Consider the following 21,700-nt stretch of genomic DNA (forward strand, 5'->3'; position numbering starts at 1 on the left):
GTGCTCTGGGCATGAATTCCACACACACACACACACACACAGGCACACCCCATCCAATACTGCCCAATCCGCCATAACATGAGATGACTTTGCGTCTTTTAGAGGAACTTATCAAGCATAAGGGAAATTTTTCTTGGGACGCCTGGGTGGCCCAGCGGTGGAGTGTCTGCCTGCCTTCAGGGCGTGATCCCGGGGTCCTGCGCTCGACCCCTGCATCGGGACTTACCTTGAGAACATAAAGACTCTGAACTCTGGAAAACGAAGTAGGGGCGGTGGAAGGGGAGGAGGGCGGGGGGTGGGGTGAATGGGTGACGGGCACTGAGGGGGGCACTTGACGGGATGAGCACTGGGTGTTTTTCTGTATGTTGGCAAATTGAACACCAATAAAAAATAAATATTATTAAAAAAATAATAAGAAAAAAAAAGGACTTATCTTGACCCTCCTACCCTGAACATTCCAGAAATATAAAAGTCAGACACCGAACACACAAGCTTGTGAATGTGATCAACCCCAACAGAGAATTATGGCTTTTGCCATGAGAGCCAGTCTAAGACGTGTATCAGGTCAACGGACATCAATGCGATAATAAGAGGAAGCTGCGACAACCTGCTTTGCACTGATGACCCCCCTCTCTAGAGTCACGCGGTTGATCTTCATCATCTCAGATTTTGGGTAAAAACATTTATCTTTGCAGGCATCATCGTTAAAAGTGTAGACAAAGAGAGGATGTGTGGGATCCCTGGGTGGCGCAGCGGTTTGGCGCCTGCCTTTGGCCCAGGGCGCGATCCTGGAGACCCGGGATTGAATCCCACGTCGGGCTCCCGGTGCATGGAGCCTGCTTCTCCCTCTGCCTCTCTCTCTCTCTCTCTCTGTGACTATCATAAAAAAATGAAAATTAAAAAAAAAAAAAAAAGAGGACGCCTAGGCTGGAGGGGAAGACAGGCCGTGTGAGGAGCTGAGGGCTGGGGGAGGACTTACAGGCCATCAAAACTGGCTCCCGCTGGTGAGACAACTGGAAGGAAGCGGGGAAAGGAAGCGAAAAGAGAGACATTAAAATATAGTCATCACCTTCTAACAAGAGCAAGGCGTCTGTGCGCCCTTTTGCCCATCCTCGAGTTGCCAACTTCACGTTAACGAGCAGTTAGGATGCGCCAAGGGGCATCCGCGTGATGCACGATGCCGAAGGCCCCGAGGTTTAAGACAACAAGGATTCGTTTTTCACTCAACTGCGTGTCCACCAAAGGTCACGCGGGGCTTGCTCCGCGTCTACCCCTGAGTGTAGCGGGGCTCGGCTGCCCCCAAGCTCCCGCGGGGCACAGCACAGGCCGGCTCCCCCAGCTTCCCTGCAAGACCGGGACCACCGCAAACGAGTCGCACGCTCGTGCCCGAATGCAAAGGGAGCAGGAAACGCAATCCCGCCTTTCCCCAGGAGGCACAGACCTGGAATGCACCAGCGACCACCCACGGACTCCACACCTGGGACACGCACGTCCGCAGACTCCTGCTTATCTCGCTGAAATCACGGCAGGCCCGGAAGCGTTCCAGGGGGCTATGAAGTGGACTCACGGGAAAAGGGAAATGCGTGTTTTCCACAACGACAGGAATAAGTCAATACAGTAATGGAACAAGAATTAAGAAAACCCTCAAACAGACCCCCCCACACACACACGTTAGAGATGAAGGTACAGATTATTCAACGACCAAAGCCACCACCGTGAAGGATCCACACGGAAAAGGCAGTGGATGCTACTTGCAACATACGGCGTAGTTCTACGTGGAGGAAAGGCCTGACGTAAAAGGCAAACTTTCAGGCTTGCTGAGGTGCCAAACCAGAGAGGGTTTCTGGGATAAAAGGGAAGGGGCGGGGAGAGACATAAAAACCTGAGAGAAAAGGACCGAAAATATTTCTTACACCATAATTTCAAATCTCTGCAACAGCAAGATTACTGTGAAATAAAATTAAAATACAAGCCACCGACCTGGAGAAAATATTTGCAAAGTAGGTGACCAAGAATAGGCACAGTGTTCAGATTACACGGAGACCTTTAATCAATTTTAAAAAGAGAGACGGGGGGGGGGGGGCGGGGGGGATCCCTGGGTGGCCCCGCGGTTTAGGGCCGCCTTCGGCCCAGGGCGTGATCCTGGAGACCGGGATCGAGTCCCACGTCGGGCTCCCAGCATGGAGCCTGCTTCTCCCTCTGCCTGTGTCTCTGCCTCTCTCTCTCTCTCTCTCTCTCTCTCTCTCTCTCATAAATAAATAAATAAATAAATAAATAAATAAATAAATCTTTTAAAAAAACCTACCCTCTCTCAAAAATATTTTAAAAATTAATTAATTAATTAATTAATTTAAAATAAATTAAAAAGAGAAACGGGGCACCTGGGTGGCTCGGTTAGGCGCCCGACTTGTGATTTCGACTCGGGTCACGGTCTTGGGTCTTGGGCTCTGCGCTCAGGGGCTAGGCTGTGCTTGGGACCCTATCCCTCTCTCTCTCTGTACTCCTCCTCCACCCTGGAGCCCACTCTCTCTCTTGCTCTCTAAAAATAAACAAATCTTTAAAAAGAAAAGATAGGTTTTTTTTTAAAGAAACAACACAGCCGAAAAATTGGCCTAGCACGTAAGTGTAAAATGAAAGACGAATAACTAATAAAATAAGAAGCACAGTATCTGCACCAGCATTATTATCTATACCAGTAAATATTAAAACCATGGAATTTCACACTTCAGGCTAGACAAATTTTAAGACGTTCACATTCAAATATTAGGGAGAATGTGAAACAAGAGCCTTTGTACAAAAGTAGAGGCAGCCTCACAGGGCACAGCTATTTCAGAGAGCGATTTGGCAACATCTAATAAGGCTGCATATGTGTCTGCCATTCAATTTCACTTCTAGACTCTAGACCATATGTGTTCAAGAACATTCACTGAAGAATTCTAGCAACGGAAAACTGGAAACAATCTAAATGCCAACTAAATGTAAGGCAAGAGATAAACTTCGTGATAGATGTGGATAGAATACTACACAGCAGTTAAGACGAATAAATTGAGGGACAGAAGGGAGCTGAACAACGATGCACACGATTATGATGCCATTGACGTGAAGTTCAAGTGAACACATAAAAAATACTATATATTTTTACGGGTAGTCGCACGCTTACTGAAAGCCTATAGTTAATAGCTAATAACATTTTTTTTGCTCCATTTCCAGAAGTGGCAAAGTTTCTTTGCACAAATATTTCAAGCGCGTTAGCAACCTGGATCAAATATACTGATCGAGCCCATGCGCTTTCTTGATTCCGAGGGTATTGGTTGTGCATCAACATTAAAAAGTGTCTGCTCCAAATGTGAATATTTAAGCCTTTACAAGAATTACAATTCATCTAGCAGATCAAACTCTTAGAAGGATGAATATACCTCATACACCTCATCATTCTCAAGAATAAACTCCATTCTGTGTTTCATATACATACATTACATTTGTATTTCGTATAATCCAGGCCGTAAATGACTATTTTCTCTGCCCAATATACGCACAAGCAGGCAGTTTTTGTAAATCAAAGATGCGGTGATTCTACTACATTTGGAGACAGGAACTCTATGGCAATTTATTTTTAAGTCCTTCTTTGTCTCACCAATTTTAGATTCTTGGACAACAGTTTCCTGCACTCACTTTTACAAGGCGAATCGCACCAGTATTGACTCGGCCGTAACCATGAAATGGAGAAGACACCTGGCTGGATGCCTCAGCTCACTTAATACCTGGAGTGTCACCTGGCCCAGCTAGCACCAGGAAGGGAATATAAATGCATCTTGGTTTCTGCAAGTCGAGGCACTCTCATGCCACCGTTCAGACTCCAGGATGAGGCAACCGCTGGAGGTCGGAGCACGTACCACAGAGCCCCGGAGAGGCCACCCGGAGAGCGACAGTCCCTTCCAGCCTCTGCTCGCACCAGATGGTTCCAGGCCCGCGGCCCGCCGAGGCCTCTCTCCACGCTCCCCGTGGGCTCTGCTCCTTGCGGGCACCTACAGCAGGGGCCGGGAAGCGAGCCCGTGGCGGGTCCAGGGAGAGTCTTACCGACCGGTGCCCCTGAGGGTACGGCCCCTGGACCAGGAGCACTGGCACCACGTGCAGACGGGTTGGAAAGGACGTTTTCAGCCACTCCCCACACGTCCCGAGCCAGAGACTGTGCGCCGGTGCCCAACAACCTGGGTCGCAAGGAGCCCCCAGGTGCATCTGACGCCCAGTAAAACTTGAGAACTACTGAGTTATAAAAATAGTAAAAAATGATAAATAAATAAATAAAAATTTATATGAGACAGCTGAGAATAAGAAGTTAGAGTCTGGTGCTTACATGTGAAAATTATCCAATAAAATGACACTACACTCACACACACACATTTTAATTGACGTTTTTTTAAAAAAGATTTTATTTATTTATTCATGAGAGAGGCAGAGACACAGGCAGACGGAGAAGCAGGCTCCATGCAGGGAGCCCGATGTGGGACTTGATCCCGGGACCCCAGGTGCTCCACCACTGAGCCCCCGGGTGCCCCATTTTAACTGATCTTTGATGAAACTAATCTTTATTGCTATGAAAGAGATACTTGCCATGAAAGAGATCTTGATGAAGAATAATCAAAAAGGAGAGCAGACCCACAATAACCTAGGAGGAGCAAATGCTTCAAATAGATGAAAATGGAGCAAAAAAAAAAAAGCATAATGTCTGGTTTTGGACAAAAGGAGTATGTGATTGAAGCCTAAGGTTTATTTTGCAAACATTTATCCGGCGTCTACTGTGTGTAAATTCTGTAGCTCTGACGCAGAAAGATCTGCAGGACGTGGAACCGAGTGAAAAGGAGTCAACTGCAGGGTCATCAAAACATTAGTTCCATTTACATTTTTAAGACCAACAAACCAAAATGCCTATTTGCTTACTTCTCTGGAGACTGAGTGAGAGACACAAAAGCAGCGGCCAAAACACTCTTCACTCTGCGCTCCTCCCCGTGGTGGGGTATCTGTAGGAAGACGCAGTTTTATGTTACTTTGCAATTTACTTAAATCTAAGGAAATCCATCAGAAATGTGGCATAAAGGGGCCCCCCGGGGGCTCAGCTGTGGAGCGTCTGCCTTCAGCCCAGGGCGTGACCCTGGGGTCCTGAGGTCGAATCCTGCATCGGGCTCCCTGCATGGAGCCTGCTCCTCCCTGTGCCTGTGTCTCTGCCTCTCTCTCTCTCTCTCTCTCTCTCTCTCTCTCTCTCACATGAATAAATTTAAAAAAGAAAGAAAGAAAGAAAAATGATGGACATAAAGTGCTTGACGCCGGCCGCGTTCGTGCTCAGTAAGTGGCACCTGTTTTCAGAAGCTCGCTTCAGGGAAAGGGCACATATTTGGTGTCAGACACGGAAGGTTTGAGGCCGTGAGGAAATGCGCACACATCCTGGCCGTGACCCCCTTCCCTGGACCCGCTTGCACTGAAACGTCCCCCCCCCCCAGTGCCTTCTCCGCTCTGCCCGCGCTGTGCACTGGGACACGCTGTCACCAGGTGGCGGCAGGCGCTTTCCTCACTGTGCAGGGCTAAGGCTGCAGTGTGGCCACTGGAGCTTCCTCGTGGGACAAAAAAGCCCACATCAGTCCCTAAAAAAACCAGGCTGCGTGCATCGCTGCTGAGTATCAACACCAGCATTTCAGTGGTACAGGACCCAAAGTCCAGGGAATCGGTGTAAAGAGACGCGGGGGTTGTACGGCCGCCCCCAGAGGATGCCCGCGGCCCCCCTGCGAGGGCGGGGGGGGCGGGGCTGTCCTGGGGCGCAGGGCGAGGGCGAGGGCGAGGGCACCTGCCATGGGGGGGCGGGGGGCTCCGGGCGTGACCCCGGGTCCGGCTCCCTCCCTCCTCCTGCTCCTCCTCCTCCCTCCTCCCCTCCTCCTCTCCTCCTCCCCTCCTGCACCCAATCCTCCTCCTCCTCCCTCCCACTCTTCCTCCTCCTCTCCCTCCTCCCCTCCTCCTCTTACTCCTCCTCCCCCTCCTCCTCCTGCTCCTCCTCCCCCTCCTCCTCCTACTCCTTCTCCTCCTCCTCTCCCTCCTCCCCTCCTCCTCCTGCTCCTCCTCCTGCTCCTCCTCCCCCTCCTCCTCCTACTCTTTCTCCTCCTCCTCTCCCTCCTCCCCTCCTCCTCCTGCTCCTCCTCCCCTCCTGCTCCTCCTCCTCTTGCTTCTCCTCCTCCTGCCTCTGCTCCTCCTCCTTATTATCATCATTATCACCATTCTGCGTCCACCTGCGGCTACACAAAGCCTCACTGCAAACACCCTCCACACACCTTCCGGGGCACCTAAAGCACTACCTGTTGATGACCGGACATGTAGTACCTGGCCGTGGGCACATCTGCGCTGGGCTAGGGCGACTGTCGCCCCGCATGAAGCCGGTGCCCCGAGCAAGCCTGGACCCGCCGGCCCGCTCTGGCGACTCAGCACACAGGTGAGACACCTTACCTGCCGGGCCACCCGGCTGCGACACAGATTGGCATGTTGCAGGCCCAACAGCAGGTCCCAAGGTGAGCGCGGCCTTCTCCGGGAGAGCACAGCTGCCTGTGGCCGGGAAGACCAGGAAGGACACTCGCTTCACTTTCCTCCCAAACACACGCGTCAGGGCCACACATGCATGAAGACCGTGTGATAAAGCGACAGCGTGGCCTCGGCATCTCAGGTGTGACTTGCCGTCACAAAGAAACCAGGGAGCTCCTTGGTAAAGCTTGGTTGGCATTGGCGGTACCTGTCGAGTCATCATAAAAGGGGAACTTCAAAGGAGCCTCTCTCGAGAGGACGTCAGATGACCCACGTGGGTCCCCAGCCACTGGGCAGCTGTGGCCTCTGTGCCGCTGGCGACATGGTTATAACCCCGACCCCAGGGCCAGTGTCTAGAAATCCAGAGCTTCCCATCCCTCACGAAAGCTTGGTGAAGAGCCCGGCAAAGCTCAGACGGGGAATCGACCTCAGGGCGCTGCTCTGGGCTCACCCTGCCTTCTATTTGTGGAAAAGGAAATGGAAGCTACTACTGATTTCTCTTTTAAAATCAAAAACAGGGACACCTGGCTCTTGATCTCAGGGCTGTGAGTTCAAGCCCCAGAGTGGGCCTGGACCCTACTTAAAATACATAAATAAATGAAAATAGAACCCAAAGTGTGAGCATATATGATGGCATTTCCAGCCATCAAGCCAGAAATACTAGCGTAGATTTTAATCTGTCTGCTTTGTTTTTGTACATTTGTGAAAATGTTTGTCCTAGAAACGAGAGAAATACAGATCAGAGTTGAAAACATTAGTCATTGAGGAGTTTCCATCTTTGTCACTTCCAAAGAAAGTAAATGCAATTAATTTTATAACGTTTGGGAATATGCCTTACTTCACAAAACACTGCACGTGTTCACTCCAGTTCTTTATCTGAATACGCCTTTGGGTACTATTATGACTTTTTAATAGTTATAGGGAGGACTGATTTCAGAGGTGACAGCCTCACTAAGTTTCCTACCAAACAACAACAACAAAAAAAACCACCACAATAGTTACCTCCTCTTATGAATCATTTCCTTTCTCACTTCCAAAAAAGGAAAATGAGAGAAACTTTTTAATTCACTTAATTTTAAAGAAATTTAATTCCTGGTGTCATGAGTGATATTATCTCATCCCACTTTATTTAAAGCACTGAGTATTCTTGAAAGATCTACAAAATATGGGGCACGTGGCCGGCTCAGTTGGTAGAGCATGTGACTCTTGATCACCGGGCAGTGAGTTCAAGCCCCAGGCTGGGCATAGAGTTTACTTTGAAAATTTTTAAAAATAAAGATCTACAAATCAACTTGTTCTTTGGGAATGTTCACAGAATAAACAAGACCAAGTGTTGAGTCTAGTAGGAGTAGTCCATGTGTATACCCTCTTCAAGGTGGGCTAATAATGTGACATTACTGTAAGTCATCATTGACTTTCATTAAATCCTTTATCCCAAATAAGACAGGACACAGCTTGAAGGTATCTTAACCTTCCTATTATCTTACAAGGTCACATCGATGTAGTTTTCGACTGGCTTCACTTGCTACAATGCATCAGCAGCATCCACTTCCTACTAACTATATGGAACACGATGAGGAGACCTAAGAGCAGAAGAAGGGCATATTTCTTTCCCTTCGAGAATTTTAGAGTATCAAGGGAGGAATAAGAGATCATTTTAACTGAATAATAAGTAAAAAAGTGACAAAAACAAAATAAGCATCTAATTGCCAAGGGAACTGCAATCCAGGAAATAAACACCCAACAGTGCGTCAACAACGGAGGGCACCTTAAAGACCAGATACTTGGAGTAAGGACTTGGAAGAGATGAGAAATCCAAAGAAATGAAGGACGGGTGAAGAACCAGCAGCCGGTCTGTGAGCGGGCTGGTTTGGGGGGCAGTGGTGGGGGAAGAGGAAACAAAACCAGCTCTTTGATGCTCACAGAACCCCATGTGGGAGCTACGAGCTCCACGGCAGACGTAGATCGTTGGCAAATATTCAAAAACTACATTGGGACCATGATGAGTGTCCCGTGTAAGATTTAACACAGTAAAGACTTTTGAGGTCTGGGCACACCTGCAAAAATGACAGGGCACTTTGACTTGTTTTTTAAAACTCATTTAGTGAACAAATTTAAGAGGCGGACGTGTGGAAGGCAAGAGCAATGAGGGGTTACTCTGTGGGAGGAACACAGCGGGGGTGATCAGAATTTTAGAACTAGGAAGAAATGTCTATGAGGGTTCATGGGCGAACCTTTTACACTCGTTGTGAATGTGTTTTAATGAGCACACACCCTCTGGGAAGAGAGTCCAGCGTTTCATTAAATGCTGGCCGATGCCCGGGACAGAAACCGCACATCTCCACGTTCGCGCAAGAGCCGGTAAGAAGCTACAAGCACAGCCGCGGCCCTAGATTCCTCCACTCGCTCATTCGCCGTTCAGCAGTTATTTACTGAGCACTTACTACGTGGCAGGCACGGTTCCGGGGTAGGAAGACAGCAGTGGGGGGACCATACACAGAGCCCTGGCTGTACGGAGCTCCCACACTAATGGGGAAAGACAGGCGATAAGTAAAATAATTGAATAATTACACAGGCTGTGCAAAGGTGGTAAGTGCCAAGGAGAAAAACAAAATGAAGCCAAGGAAGAAGGAGAGAGAGTAGGGGTGGTGGAAGGGGAGGAGGGCAGGGGGTGAGGGTGACTGGGAGACGGGCACTGAGGGGCGCACTTGACGGGATGAGCGCTGGGTGTCATTCTGTATGTTGGCAAATTGAACACCAATAAAAAATGAATTTATTATTAAAAAATTAAATTTAATTTAATTTTAAAAATAAAATAAAATAAATAAAATAAAATAATAAAATGAAATAAAATAAAATAAAATAAAATAAAATAAAATAAAATAAAATAAAATCACTCAGCAGGCAGCAAAGCGTGGCAGGTGGAATTCCAGAGCGTTAGCCTGTGTGTTCCTGAAATCAAGGTGATGAGAATGAATGCGGCGGTGGGGGAAAGCCGGAGAGAGTCTTCGGAAGGAATAGACGAGTGCGGATCGTGATCGACTCTGGGATCGAGACAATATCCGGATTCCTCGAGTGCAGCCGGGCCAATATCTATTAGCACTTTTTCTAGGTAAGCAACAAATGAGCCCCCCCAGCTTCATCCGTACGACTGGTATTTACGGAAACGCGAAGCACCTGAAGCTACAAGTATCCTCCAAGGGTCTCTTGGGCACCACGGCTCTTTGGCCAAAGGCAAGTGAGGCCTCTGCTAGGCAGGAAGCACACCTTTTCAGAAAAAATAACCATCCACAGACTAGAGATAATAGTTCTGCTGAGGGGGGCACTTGACGGGTTGAGCACTGGGTGTTATTCTGTATGTTGGCAAATTGAACACCAATAAAAAATGAATTTATCTTTTTACAAAAAGAAATAATAGTTCTGATAATAAAGGAGTAGTTGAGGTGGGATTTCTTTAAAATCCACATAAAAATCAAAATGTTTGAATGAAATTGTCATTCATGTTTGGCAAACATGTAAGAAAAAACAAAATCTCTGTTGTCTTAACCCACGCGCGGCACAGAGACCCACGCGTACCTGCGGACGTGGCTGTGGCCGTGCTGGGGGGCGGCGTGCGCGTGTGCCCGTGGGTGCCCACGCTACCATCACACACGGGCACTAGTGTCGCTGACTCTTCAGGGGTTTACGTGAAGCAGGTGTCCCGAGGCAGACAGGAGAGCGACAAAGGCCACAAAGGTCAGATGGGCCCGTACATTCTTTTTCTTTTCTTTTTCATAATTTGACCCTGGGGCACCTGTGGGGCCCAGGGCGTGACCCCGGGGTCCTGGGATCGAGTCCGGCATCGGGCTCGCTGCAGGGAGCCTGCTTCTCCCTCTGCCTGGGTCTCTGTCTCGTGTGTGTCTCATGAATAAATAAAATATTTAAAAAATAATAATCTGATCCTGGCACCCAGCTACCAACTAAACACTGGTACCACCACTAATCAATCATCAAAAGCGCCGGTATTAATGACCAAGTGCCTCTAAGCTGTGGCAGTGGTGCCACCGACTCCGCAGGGCAGGGGCTGAGCAGGGTGGGGACAGCAGGCTCCGGTGGTGAGGAGGCCAGGGCTGCAGGGACCCCTGGTGCTTCAGGGCCAACGGGCGGTGCCAGGACACGAGGCGGTGCGGCGGCCGCTGGGGGTGCTCGCACCCTGACACCAGCCCCCCACTTGCTTCTGCCCATCATCGGAGGGGAGGGCTGCACGGGGACAGCAGTGTCACCAGGGGAGGCCAGGGCACCTGCTGGCACACAGTGACACCCCCCACCCACCACTCCAGGCCTCGGACACTCACCCAGGGGTGCTCGGAGGCCCGGGAGAGGGGCACATGGGCCACCAGCGGTGAGGACGGAGCCGGGAGAGGGTACACGGGCCTCCAGCGGTGAGGATGGAGCCCAGAAGAGGGTACATGGGCCACCAGCAGTGAGGACGGAGCTGGGAGGGGGCCACACGGGCCTCCAGCGGTGAGGACGGAGCCAGGAGGGGGTACATGGGCCGCCAGCAGTGAGGACGGAGCTGGGAGGGGGCCACACGGGCCTCCAGCGGTGAGGACGGAGCCGGGAGAGGGTACACGGGCCACCAGTGGTGAAGACAGAGCCAGGAGGGGGTACACGGGCCTTCAGCGGTGAGGACAGAGCCCAGAACAGGGTACATGGGCCACCAGCAGTGAGGACAGAGCTGGGAGGGGGCCACACGGGCCTCCAGCGGTGAGGACGGAGCCAGGAGGGGGTACATGGGCCGCCAGCAGTGAGGACGGAGCTGGGAGGGGGCCACACGGGCCTCCAGCGGTGAGGACGGGGCCAGGAGCGGGGCACACAGGCCGCCAGCCATGAGGTGCAGCTCCAGGCCCCACAGGCTCCCCCCAAGTGGCCCCGAGAATCTGAGGCTGGGACTCGGGGCTGAGCCCTGAGAAGCTGTTCCCTGCGGGCAAAGGCTCCTGTGGGGCCACCCCACCCAATCCCTGCTCTCCGGTCGCTCTGCCCCACCTGGAGCCGCCCCCCCTTATTTTCACACCAAAGTCATGATGATAAATTCCGCCAAAACTCTGAGTAAAATTTGTGGGGAGCAAAGGACCATCCAGTGTAGAAAACAAGCTCAAAGACGCAGTGTCTGGTGCCGGAGGGGCTTTCCCACCCCCTGGCTCCCTCCACAGCGCGGGCTCCCTGCAGGTGGCCCAGCCCCTGCCCCTTCCCTCCCTCCGGCTCAGGCTTTCCCTCCACCTGGTTTCACGCGCAAACCAAGGCAGCTCCTCACCCCCCCCCCCCCAGCATTCCAGGCCTCCTACTTCCACCTTCTCCAAGGCACGTCAAACTGCTGCGCTCCATCAAGGCCCGTCCACTCCAGGTCTTGATTCTCAACAGCACAAAGAACCAGAGCTTGGAAAATAGACTTTTAGGGGCCCCCGGATGGCTCAGCAGTGGAGCATCTGCCTTTGGTCCAAGGCGGGACCCCGGGGTCCCAGGATCGAGTCCCGCGTCGGGCTCCCTGCGTGGAGCCTGCTTCTCCCTCTGCCTGGGCCTCTGCCTCTGTGTGTCTCAGGAATAAATACTAAAAATCTCTTTTTCTAAAAAAAGAAGAGACAAGGGAACTTTCTTAGCATGTTAAGCCCTTAGGCAGAGCACGGCCCCCACCAGCCTCCGCAGCAGAGGGTGGCGAAAGGCTCCCGCGCGCTCTTGACAAAGCGAGCCCACGTCTGAGGAGAAGGAGGAGGCGCGGTTGGTGGGGTTTCTTCCCAGTTATATCGATGCTTCAAGGACCGCGGTTATATTAAAATCATGAATTTCTTGACGTAGGTTAAGGTATTTGCTCTCTCGGGGTCCCGAGGAGGATAACCCGAGTGACGCGCAGAGTAAATCATCATTTGCAGACACACGTGAGGTCTTCTGTGAGCAAGTCTGTGTTGGGGAAACCTGAAGGCCGCCCCCCGGGCCTCCTCGTTAGCAACCCGCCGGCCAATAAGGTCTCGGTCCCCGACCTCAGTGACACAAAGGATCATGCAGGCGCGGAAACGGCCGCTGCCCCCTTCGTCCAGGATGAACGGAAGAAGGAACCGGGGGCAGCACAGAGGGGGTCAGTCCTGACGTGTCAAGCTGCGGCCCGGAGCAGACACTCAGGAGCCTTCGATCTGAAAGGGGAGCGAGGACACAGGACCAGACGCCCTAAGGCCTCGGAATGGGGGCCCCAGGTAAGACGGAGAAGCAGGTTTCCTAAGACTGGGGGAGGGAGGACGAGGCCTCACACCGGAGCTTCCCTGCCCTCACTCCTCAAACTTCGGGTCATCAGCAGAGGGGGCAAGACGAACCCCGGTCCCCCTCCTTCGCGCCCCTGGCCTTGGGTTTCTCCTCTTGGTATTATCCGACCCCCTCCCACCTCCCCTCGACGCTCCTAAGCCCCAGTGCTTTCTGCTCATTACTGCAATTCGTGGGAGATCGCGGGGACCCCAGAGCAGGTGCCCCAAGGGCCCCTCTTTGTGGGGTCAGAAAGTGAGCTGAGGGAAGAGAGTAAGCGGCGCCCGTGTGCGGGCGGATGTGCAAGGCCGTCCCCGGGACCTCTCCACACTCGTGCCCGACGTGCAGGGGACGTGCGCCGCGTCCTCTCGTCATCGTCCCCCTCACACAGCGGGGCAGAGGTATAAAGGACCCGGGGCAGGAAGAGGAGCTCCAGGCTGCAAGCAGGGTAGGTAGGCATCAAACTAGTTTCACCCAAATTCATAGAAAACTACCCTACGATGTGACTGTAATAAAAAAAAAAAAAATAGGATTGGGGGGGGACACCCCGTTCACTGTGAGTGGATAAGCTGCCTCTTACGGTATCTCCCAGACGGAAGATGGAACAGAGTCAACCACGGGTTTGCACTAGTGTGACGAGGCCTATATATTCATTTCATATTTTTATTTTTTCAATATATTACTTATTTATTTGACACACAGAGAGAGAACAAGCAGGGGCCGCAGCAGAGGGAGAGGGAGAAGCAGACTCCCCACTGAGCAGGGAGCCTGATGCGGGGCTTGATCCCAGGACCCGGGGTCATGACCTGCGCTGAAGGCAGACGCTTAACAGACGGAGCCACCCAGGCAGCCCTCATTTCTCATTTTTATTTTTTCCCCCTCATTTCTCATTTTTAAATCTTTCTTCAACTTCACTGATTTTCCAGAAAAAAAAGGATACTCATGAGAAGATTTACCCTTTATCCTCTTTAACATTTTGCCTGAAAAAAATACTACGTACAATACAGAGGATGGATCACTTTCAATACCGTGGGAAGAGCCAAATTTCCTTCTAAAAATGTTCCCAGGGACTCCCGGGTGGCTCAGCGGTTGAGTGTCCATCTTCTGCTCAGGGCATGACCTCGGGGTCCCGGGATCGAGTCCCACATCGGGCTCCTGCATGGAGCCTGCTTCTCCCTCTACCTGGATCTCTGCCTCTCTGTGTCTCTCATGAATAAATCTTTAAAAATAAAAATGTTCCCACAGAATAACATAAGAATATATTTTTATGAAGTTAAACACTAATCTGTTACTTAGAGGTGGGCTTGGTTGCATAAGGATCAAAATTCAAAAATGGAAAGCAAATTAAGATTCAAATAAATATTTAAATAAGTAAAAAAGTTCCAAAATTATAGATGATATTGCAAATAATGAATTATGAAGCTTAAAATTTTTTCTAAACTGTCAAAAAAAATGTGACCAAACATTTCAAAAGTTCAAATTATCATTTATTCTTTCTATAGAAAATGGTATTACAAAATCTTGTCACATCAAGAGTCAGTCAAAGAAAATGAGTCAAAAATATAGGGGAAAAACTAAATAGGAGGCAGTTCATTCATATTTCACTATGGTTATGTTTATTATTTGTCAGCGTCTACAAATAATAATTTGTAGTGATTTCTTCTTCTCTTCTAAATATTCCCTTTCTTACCAAGTTCTGTTCACATAGTTTCATTCTCATTTTCTCAGACAGAACCTTCCCCTCTGTACCATATTAGCTGTAGGCCCGTGAAACCAAGATCCATCCATGTTTGGAAATATTTTCTTAGACAAGAAATCTCAACGACAAGACACAATTTTCCCATCTCTTTGAGTTTCCATACGTGCATGCCTAATAGACATTTTTAGACTTTCCACTCATATTCCTAAGTGGAGAGAACAGTATAATGACCCACTTTTATTCAACACCCAACTTCAGTAATTATCAACATTTTTCTGATCTTATGTCTTACTATATATTTAATTGATCTTCATTCACATGGTTTCCAAATCCTAGCTGGAAAATTGGAGTAAAAAAAAAGGACTGGTTTCATGTTCATCTTTTAATATGATATTTTATGCCCAATTAACTTTTAAAATCAGATTCTCATTCTTCAGAAACTAAAAGGACAATTTTTTAATGTTTCAAATGCCAAGAAACATTGCATCTAAAAGGAAAAACACACACACAAAAAAAATAAAAAATAAAAGGAAAAACACTACAATAAACATTTATTGAAGTCTAGGATAAGCTATAGGGATAGACAATATGCTTGCTTATAGGTTTACATTATGAGTGGAAAAACACACATGTAGACCAGTATAAAAAGAAAACTTTTATAAAAGTCAAAAAATATAAGCTATCTAACCATACCATACATCATTTTGATGTCAGAAAATTGAAGAAATATATTTTAAAAGAAATGTATTGTGAGGAAATGTTTCATAATTGACATGTATGTGATCAATATGTCAATGGTGAAGACAAAATTTCACATATAATGACTGATAAGGCAGAGACAATGAAAAAAAGACATATTCAGTGTAATTGCCTGAAATATATAACTATAATTCCATCTCCACATTAAAGTGCTATTTTTAGGAGTTTGGTTTGACAAGGATTTTCTGCCTCATGATTTCTCTATGCACCTCAATCTTCACACCCTTCGTATGTAATTGATTGAGATTAAATTTACAATAGTCATTTAATTTTTTTAATTCCCTTGATAACAGAAATAAGATTGCAAAATTTGTTCAACATAGGTTTTGTAAGTATACACTAATGCAAATCTTTCTATTGCTTTTTCAAAACCATATCAGATATTTCCTTTAAATGGGGAAAAAAAAACAGAAGAACAAATTGAACCTAAAAGACATAGAAGAAAAGAAACAATAAAAAAAAAAAAAAGGCAGTGGAAATTGGTCAAAAGAAAAATAGAAAAAATCCACAAGGACAAAAACTGATTTTTTGAAAAAAATTAATAAGAGGTATAAGCCTCTAGCAACAGTATTCAAGGAAAAAAATCAAAAACAAATTATCAGCATCTGCAGTTAAAGAGGAGACCATCATAGATTCCCAGATATTAAAATAACAATAAAAGAATATTGTTAACAACTACATGACCATAATTTTGACAACTTGGATGAAATAGACGTGTCCCTTGATAAACAAATCTTACACAAACTACCACAAGGAGAAACAGAAAATCTTAATAACCTTAAAGAATGTTTGTTGAGGAAATTGTATTCAGGGGCGCCCAGGTGGCTCAGTGGTTGAGCATCTGCCTTCGCCTGCTTCTCCCTCTGCCTGTGTCTCTGCCTCTCTCTGTATCTCCCATGAATAAATAAATGAAATCTTTTTTAAAAATTGTATTCATAATTTAAAACCTTCCAACAAAGAAAACCCCATGTCTCTAGTGCTTCACAGGTGGATTCTACCAAAATTTAAGGAAGAAATAATATCAATCTTATATCCAGGCTGTCTCAGAAAATTCAAGAAAAAAAAAATATATATATATATTCCAATTTATTTTATGAGGCCAGAATTACCCTGATATCAAAATCAAAGACATTTCAAGAAAATCACAGATAAATATCTCTTATGAACACAGTTGCAAAAATCCTTAAAATACAATTAGCAAATCAAATCCAAGAATCTATAAAATAAAAAATACATTGCAACCAAATGGGGTTTGTTCCAGGAAGAAGTTGATTTATATTTAAAAATCAATGTAACTGACCACGTTAATAGACTAAAAATTAAAACTGCAGAATCCGATCAATAGACTCAAAATAGTTTTGAAATATTCAACATCTATTCTTGATTAAAAGTGAAAACACTTAGCAATATTACAATAGAAAAAAGTCTCCTCAATCTGAAAAAGGGCAACAATGAAAAAACCTTCACCTAAAAAAAAATAAAAATAAAAATAATAAAAAAAAAACCTTCACCTAATGTCAGGCTTAAAAGCAAAATAAAAACAGAACAAAGATACTAGGAGCAGTTATAGCTTAAAGGAGACGAGGTTTGCACTTAGATCCCAGGCTATTATCTACTAAAGTATCTACAAAAACCAGAAAGCCAGTAATTCTCAGAAGAATGTGAGAGAGTCTGGGGTAGCTACAACAGTGTCCTGCACGCAACCAGAACTAAGCAGCACTGCAGAGAAGCAGGGACGTATGATCCATACCCAGGGGATAATGCAGCCAATAGGAAGTAACTCCAAGTAGGCCCAGAAGTTGGATTTTTAAAATGGGCAAAAGACCTAAGCAAACACTTCACCGAAGGACACAGGACTGGCCAGTGTCCACAGGAGTGGGTGCTGCTTATCATTAGTCATTACCGAAATGCAAATTAAAATAAGACAATTATCAGAGAGGGAGATAAGCCATAAGAGGCTCTTACCTCCAGGAAACAATCTGAGAGTTGCGGGGGGGGGGGGGGGGGGTACGGGGCAGCAGCGGGATGGGCGTGAAGGACGCCCGGGATGTAGCAGCCCCGGGTGGTACGTGCAGCTGATGAATCCCGGACTCTACTTCTGAAACTAACGATACACCATGTGCCAACTGACTGACTTTAAATTAAAGTAAATAACAAAAGTCACAGCGAGATAGATCGTCCCTGGAGGAAGGGCTAAAACGAAAAAGACTGAGAATGTCAGGCACCGGCGAGCCCTGAGGCCTCTCACGCGGGTTGCAGGAGTGTAAAGCAGCACGAGCCCTTCGTGGCAGGGTCCGTAGTCACCACACAGTAACCCTCTGACACAGCAGCTCCACCCTGGGGCATGCACTTAAGAGCAATGAGGACCGACGCCCACAAACAGACTAGCACAAAAGCACTGACGGCAGCTTCCGTCGTGGTGGGCAACAGCGGGCAACAGCCCAATGTCTATCACGGGGAGGAGAAAACAGGCTGCGGTGCAGTCCTGGGATACACTCGCACTCGGCACTGAAGGCCAAACCAGGACACCCAGGACACACCAGGACACACCAGGACACACCCAGGACACACCAGCACCACGGCTGGGTCCCGAGACCCCGGACGGGCACAAGCCGTCAGACTCACAGAAGCGGCTGTGGGACGGCATTTAGAAGAAGCGCCTCCGTGGCACAGTGATGGCCCATCCGGGGGCGGGGGCCGGGGGTGTCCGGGAAGGACCACGGGGAGATCTCTGAGGCCATGCGATGGGCCCCACCTTAGTCGCTGTGTTCTTCACAGGGGCTTATGTACGTTCACCAAACGTCACCGAGATGCGCGCGTAAGATCTGTGCATCTTACTGTACGCAAACTGCCTCCGAAACTTAATTTTTTGAAAAACTGTATACAACGTGGCTCTTAAAAACCCCACAATTTCCTCGGTTAGACTTGGAAGTGCCTAGGTTAGTTTTGCAAAAGAAGATTCAGTTGGAAGTTCTGACCTCAGAAACCTTCCTCTCATGAAGTTTGCGCCTGTGCTGCGATGGGCCCCCGAGAAGGCCCCCCCACTCCTTCCTTACTAGCCGCCTCCTTTGAATACAACTGTCTGGTTCCTGCTTCCTTAGGGTGCTGCTGTCACTCAGGGGTGGGTGCAGAAATGTGAGTCACTTGAGGATATTAGTATCTACTTCCTTGGTAAGATATTTGCGTCTTTATTTTTTTTTAAGATTTATTTATATATTTTTTCATGAGAGACACAGAGAGAGAGGCAGAGACCCAGGCAGAGGGAGAAGCAGGCTCCATGCAGGGAGCCCGACGTGGGACTCGATCCCGGGACCCTTGGGTCACACCCTGGGCCAATGCCCGACCCCCGAGCCACCCAGGTGTCCAGATATTTCCGTCTTTAAAAAAGATCTTCTGGAGAGAGGCCTTTAACTGGAAGGATGGCAAGAAGTTTTAGGCTCCGTGAACAGGAGACGTTGGGATGAGCGGAGCCCTGCAACACCTGTCAGATGACCCCACAGACTGCCAGCGCCTCTTTTTCCTTCTGCGGGTATAGACTGGCACCTTTTCCAGCAGACTAGCTAAGGCCCAAAGGCTGGAGCAAAGAAAGTAAATATCTAGTCTGCAATATGTTATGCAAACTTATGCTCCGGATGACGAGTTTCTAGAGAGACGAAATATGAAGCCTGGAAGATAAAAGTGTGTTGTTTTGTGTTTTATTAGAGAAAAATGACTATCGACTTCACCTTAAAATCTGTATACAGAACCTCTGCTGTATTTAACTCTGAAAAGTTATTTTAAATTTCAGGGTGGTTCTTTTTTAGGATTTTATTTATTGATTTATTTACTTTAGAGAGGAAAAAAGGAGCACGAGCAGAGGGAGAGGAAGAGAGAGAATGTCGAGCAGACTTCTTGCTGGGCGCAGGGCCTGACACGGCGCTCCGTCTCGTGACCCTGAGATCGTGACCTGGGCCAAAATCAAGAATCAGACGTTTACCCGACGGAGCCACTCAGGTGCCCCTAAATTTCATTTCTAAAAAGAAACTCCTATCACCACTTGTCAAGTCACCATGAACTTACTCTCAACATAGCAAACCCTTTCTAGAAATAATAAAGTTTGAAGCCACCACCTTGTAATTCTGACCTCTATTTATTTTTAATTTTGACCCTTTAGAAGACTAGGCTAATTAGAAGACCCAAATACCCAAAGTGCATGGTTGTAGCTCTCTTAGTTATTGTCTAGTTCTCAACAATATCCCTACCTTTTGTGGGTTATAACCCTTTGTTAATCGTATGAGTCAGCCACCATTGGTTCCGTGATCCAGGAGGGTAAACAGTCTTAGGTGAACAAGCCACAGCTCTGTTTGTACTTGAATTCCAGGCAGGCCATTTATTCACTACAAATGAATGTTTTCACATGTTGCATGACCTCTGGCCTCAGTTTCCTCCTTGACATTTCTATAGGATGCCCCTCATTCTGGGAATCTGCCAATAACTCTATAAGGCGCACAGAACGGGAGTCCTCTGTTTCCATGCTCTACCTTCTTTCATGACAGTTCCTACAGAACAGGCATTTTGTGGTTCTTTATAACAGGGCCATCAAAGATACTCTTTAAAGATCCCGGCTATCTCGGCTATGGCTAATTCATCCATGTGTTCATTTATATAGTTTTAAACTTTGGACCTAAGACTATTGATTTCAGTTGAGAAGAGAGCAGCAAGCAATTTTCTAAGTAAAAGGCACTGTTGTTTAAAAAAAAAAAAAAAAAGAGCAAATCTTCAGGATCTAGAACTAGGCAAAGAGATCCAAACTTCTCACCAAAAGTATGATTCATAAAAGGAAAGCATGATGAATTGAACATTGGCGCAATTAAAAACCTGTGATCTGTGAAAGATCCTATTAAGAGGCTAAAAAAACAATCCACAGACTGAGAGAAAAAAAATGTAAAGTATCTGGAAACCACATATATAGGACTGTGTCTAGAATAAATAAAGAACTCTCCAGACTTGACAGCACAAAAACAAATCCATTGCACCCTTGGACTCTCATCCCAGAGAAATGAAAACTTATGTTGAGACAAAAGCCTGTGTAATAACGTTCACAGAAGATTTATTTGTAATAACCAAAAACAGGGAAACAACTCAGATGCCCTTCGATGGGTAAATGGCTAAACAGTCGTGTACTCCACACCATGGAATACTATTCTATGCGATAAATAAATAGCGATAGCAAAGGAACATACGGATACACACACGACCTGTATGAATTGCCAGAGAATTATAACGAGTGGGGGGAAAGGCCAGTCTCAAAATGTCTGATTCCGTTTATATAACAGTCTTGAAAAACAATGAAAGAAATGGAGACCAGTAGTTGTCAGAGGTCAGGGCCAGGACTGGAGGGTCCGGGTGGTGGGGTGGTAAGAAGGAGGGTGGTGGTGGTTGATCGTAAGAGTTAGAAGTAAAAAGAGAGAATCTCGTGGTGATTCAACTACCTGTATCTTGACTATCAATATCCTGGTTCTGCTATTGCAGTCTAGTGTTAAAAGATGTTATCATTAGGTAAAAGGGGTAAAGGGCACACCAAGTCTTTCTGTATTATTTCTATCAAAATGCATGTGAATCCACCATTACCACCTCATAATTAAAAGTTTGATTTTTAAAAGGGCACAAATGTCTACAAATCACTCACTCTTCTAAAATTCAGGGTGGAATCAGTTCTCCCACTTGATTATGTTTCAATGTGCTTGCTTGTTTGACAAATAAAAGAGCTAGAGAAGAAATCAGGTTTATTTTATCTATGCTGCAGGCGTTAATGGTTGTAGCAATTACAAATTACCATGGCACCAGATGTCAAAATGTCGATTGTGACATATTTAAAAGTAATCAAATTATTAGTTGTAACCGAGTTCCTACTAAACTCAAGAACAGAATTTGAATAGCAAGCAAAAATAACATATATTGGCAAAGTAAAAAAAGAAAAAAAAAAACAGAGAGGAGAGATATATCCACTTCCAGAAAGACAGCAGAGAAAAAGTCACAGGGCACCAACCCCTGTGCCCCAGTTTTCCAGTAAAGGGTTTGGGATTCAATGAGCTGATGAACAAGACATACTGATTATAAGAAAATTCCAAGTGACTAAAGAAGAAATAAGCCTAGAGTAATAGTGAATCATAGTGCCCAGAAATTTGTTGTTATTGTTACTGTTTTTAAATAGTCCTATATCCATGGCCAAAGCATAATGGGAACAATTAGAAGGGCCAACGTAGATCAAACATCAGCAACTAAAAGAATGTGACAGGTAGGTAGGTAGGCAGGTAGACAGACAGATAGGGTAGACTGACTATTAGATTTGTTTTTATTGAAGAAAAAGTATCGGGAATGTGACTCAAATGTCCTTCAAGGAGCTAAGTTCTTTGGGATTCAAGCTAGAGAGAGTTG

At 46.9% G+C, this 21,700-nt stretch overlaps 1 protein-coding gene across 1 annotated transcript in view; it reads right to left on the reverse strand.

Moving 5' to 3' along the window:
* Positions 1–21,700, reverse strand: part of FRK (fyn related Src family tyrosine kinase) — a 96,462-nt gene that overhangs the window by 47,024 nt on the left and 27,738 nt on the right. The gene's annotated exons all lie outside the window — the stretch shown is intronic.

The sequence above is a fragment of the Vulpes vulpes genome, chromosome 1, assembly GCF_048418805.1.
Source record: "Vulpes vulpes isolate BD-2025 chromosome 1, VulVul3, whole genome shotgun sequence".
NCBI lineage: Eukaryota > Metazoa > Chordata > Mammalia > Carnivora > Canidae > Vulpes > Vulpes vulpes.